Genomic DNA, 3,574 nt, shown 5'->3' with positions numbered 1-3,574 from the left:
TAAGTATTCCAATTTTTGGTGTTAATGTAAATGGTGTTATCTTAAGTTTCAAATTCCAGTTGTTCATTTTAGGTATATAGCAAAGCAATTGACTTTTGTATATTAACCTTGTATCCTGCAGCCTTGCTGTAATCACTTAGTAGATCCAGTAGATTTTTAGTGATTCTTGGAAATTTTTTACATAGGCAATCATGACATCTGTGAATAAATTTTTATTTCTTCCCTCTCAATCCATATACCTTTTATTTGGTTTTCTTCTTTGTTGCATTAGCTTGGATTTCCATTACAATGTTGAATAGTTGTAGTGAAAGATGACATTTTTGCCTTGTTCCTGATCATAGTGGGAAAGCATCTAGTTTCTCGTCATTAAAATGTTAGCAGTAGGTTTCTTGTAGATGTTCTTTCTGGAGAATTTCCTCCTATTCCTAATTTGCTGAGAATTTTTAATTATAACGAATGGGTGTTAAATTTTGTTAAATGCTTTTTATGCATCTGTTAATATAATCATATGATTTTTCTTGTCTAGCCTGTTGATATGGTGGATTAGATTAATCAGTTTTTAAATGTTTAACCATTCTTACTTACCTGAAATAAATCTCACTTTTAAAATAGATATATTTTAAAAATTGAACATGTTTAGGTTATCAGTTTTTCCTATGTGAGTTTGTATCTTTTAAGAAATAGGTCCATTTCATGTAAGTGATAAAATCTGTGGGTAAAGAGTTGTTAGTAATAGCTTTTAATATCCTTTTAATGTTTGTGGGACCAGTAGTGAGGGCCTCTTCATTTTTAATATTAATGATTTATGTCTTCTATTTTCTTGGTTACCCTGGTTAGAGACCTATCAATTATTGATCTTTTCAAAGAACCAGCTTTTGTTTTTATCAATTGTCTCTACTGTTTTTCTGTTTTAAATTTTATTGATTTTTATTATTCCTTCTTTCTTCCATTTACTTTGCATTTGCTTTTTTAAAAAATTTATAGTTTCCTAAGGTGAAAGCTTAGATTGATTACTAATTTTAGAGTTTTCTTCTTTTTAAATACATGCATTCAATGTCATAAATTTCCTTTTAAGCACTGCTTCCACTACATCCCATATGTTTTGATAGGTTGTGGTTTTAGTTTCATTTGTTCAAAATGTTTTTAAGTTCCTATTGAAACTTCTCTGACTATGTGTTATTTAGAAGTGTGTTGTTTAATCTCTAAGCATTTTGGTATTTTCTAGCTATCTTTCTGTTATGAATTCTAGTTTAGCTTAATTGTGGTCTGAAAACATACTTTGCATGATGTCTATTCTTTGAACTTTGTAAGTTATGTTTTATGGCCCAGGATGTAGTCTGTCTTAGTACATGTCCCATGTGAACTTGAGAAGGATGTATATTCTGCTGTTGTTACATGATGTATTCAATAAATGTCAATTAGATCAAATTGATGGCTTTGTTTCAGTTCAATTCTACCCTCAATGATTTTCTGCCTGCAGGGTGGGTCAATTACTGATAGAAATAGTGAAGTCTCTAACTTATGGTAGTAAATTTGCCTATTTCTCCTCCCAGTTAGATCTGTATTTGCCTCATGTATTTTGATGCTCTGTTGTTAGGCACACACATTAAGGACTGCAATCTTGTCTTGGAGAGCTGGCCCCTTTATCATAACTGATGAGGGGCCAGCTGATGAGTTTTTTTAATACCTGATGAGTTTTTTTTTAAATGTTTGCTCTGCATTTGCTCTGTCTGAAATTGAGTTATTTATTCCTCTTTCTTTTGATTATTGTTATGGCATATTTGTCTTCATCTCTTCACTTTTATTCTGTCTATCTTTACATTTAACTGGGCTTCTTATAGACAACATATATTCGGATATTGTGGGGAAAGGTTGTCCACTCTTATAGTCGCCATCTTTTAATTGGTATATGTAGAACATTCACATCTAAGATGATTATTGATATTGTTGGATTAATATCTACTACATTTATAACTTTTCTATTCATTGCTCCTTCTTTTCTTTCTTGCAATTATTTTCTGCTTTCTTTGATGTTGAGTGATCATTTTATATAATTCTGTTTTCTCTCCTCTCATATCAATTATAATTCTTTCAAAAAATATTTGGTGGTTTCCCTAGAGTTTAACAAATTCTATGAAATAATGATAGCATCATCTGTTTTAGGAAATGAGTGCTTTGTAAAATATAAATTTAATTTACTAATATTGGGATTTAATGACATTTGTTAAAGATTATATACAAAATGGTACTTCAATAGATCAGTGGAAAAATAGAGAACAAAACACTGTTCTTTCTACTTTGGACAAATTTTCTTCTTTAAAACATGTGCGTAAATTTATGGGGTATAAGAGAAAATTTGTTACATGTATATAATGTGTAGTGATCAAAGCAGGGTTTTCAGGGTTTTTACCACCTGTGAACAATATATTTTTAAAAGTATAGTTGTCCTACTCTGCTAGTCAAACCTTGAATTGAGTGTTTTTTAATTGTTGATTAAAATTCTTCATGGCTTTGCATGTATCTTAAGATTTATTCTACGTATCTACAAAGTAAGACTACTATTACATTTTGCTGCTTCCATTGTTATGCTATTATAATTGCTTTTTCCGTGTTAGTGCAAAACTTTTTATAAACACAATTTGAATGGATGCATAGCATCCATTTTAGATGCCAACATTTATGCATCAATTTCCCTGTGATTGACCAATTATTTCTAATATTACGCTGTTATAGTAAACACTGTGACAAGCCCTAATGGGGAATTGTAATAAATATGGGGAATCTTTCCCCATATTTAGGGTTATCTATCTAGAATATTTCCTGAATAAAAGTTACATGGCTGCAGTGTACAGTCAGTTTTAAGGGTCCTAAGAAATACTGCTAAACTGCCCTCCTGAAAAGGTACACCAATTTACCATTCTGCTAGCAAGATGTGAACCTGCTGATTTCATTTGACTCCTCATCACTGAGCTTTACATAAACAACACTTACTAATTTCATGAGCAATTTTCTGATTTCAAGTTTTAAAATTCCATAGCATCCTGTTTGTTCCCAACTGTAAAGGAGTATGAACTTGCTTATCAGCATGCTAGGGAGAAGGAATATGTCTTATTCTCCCTTTGTTTAGTAATTATTAAAATAAATATTTCAAACACACCTTGTGTTCCTTTCCCTGTGATGTACATATTGATTTGTATACATATTTTCAAATCAGAATCGTTAGCTGATTATCTCAAGAATAAACAAACATTCAATCAGATGTTATTAGTATTCATACTGGAAACAACCAACATCTTCATTGTGAATGATCAAAATCAAAGGAGAAGAGATGAAGCAGAGACAATTGTTGTAGAAGCTAAAAGCACAATGCCTTTCAGATTCTATGATGAGCATGCATTTCTGCTTCCTGCACACCTGTTTTCATTTGTGCTTTCAAATTGAAAGTTTACAGTGAGTCCCAACAACAGCTTGAACTATATGGGAAAGACAATGATTGCTTCAGCCATTTTGGCTTCATTATAAGAAGTGTAGTTGAGAAATATCATTTTATAATCTACAATAGGAAGGCATAAAG

The sequence above is a fragment of the Saimiri boliviensis genome, chromosome 1, assembly GCF_048565385.1.
Source record: "Saimiri boliviensis isolate mSaiBol1 chromosome 1, mSaiBol1.pri, whole genome shotgun sequence".
NCBI lineage: Eukaryota > Metazoa > Chordata > Mammalia > Primates > Cebidae > Saimiri > Saimiri boliviensis.
Note: the sequence above shows the minus strand (reverse complement) of the source record.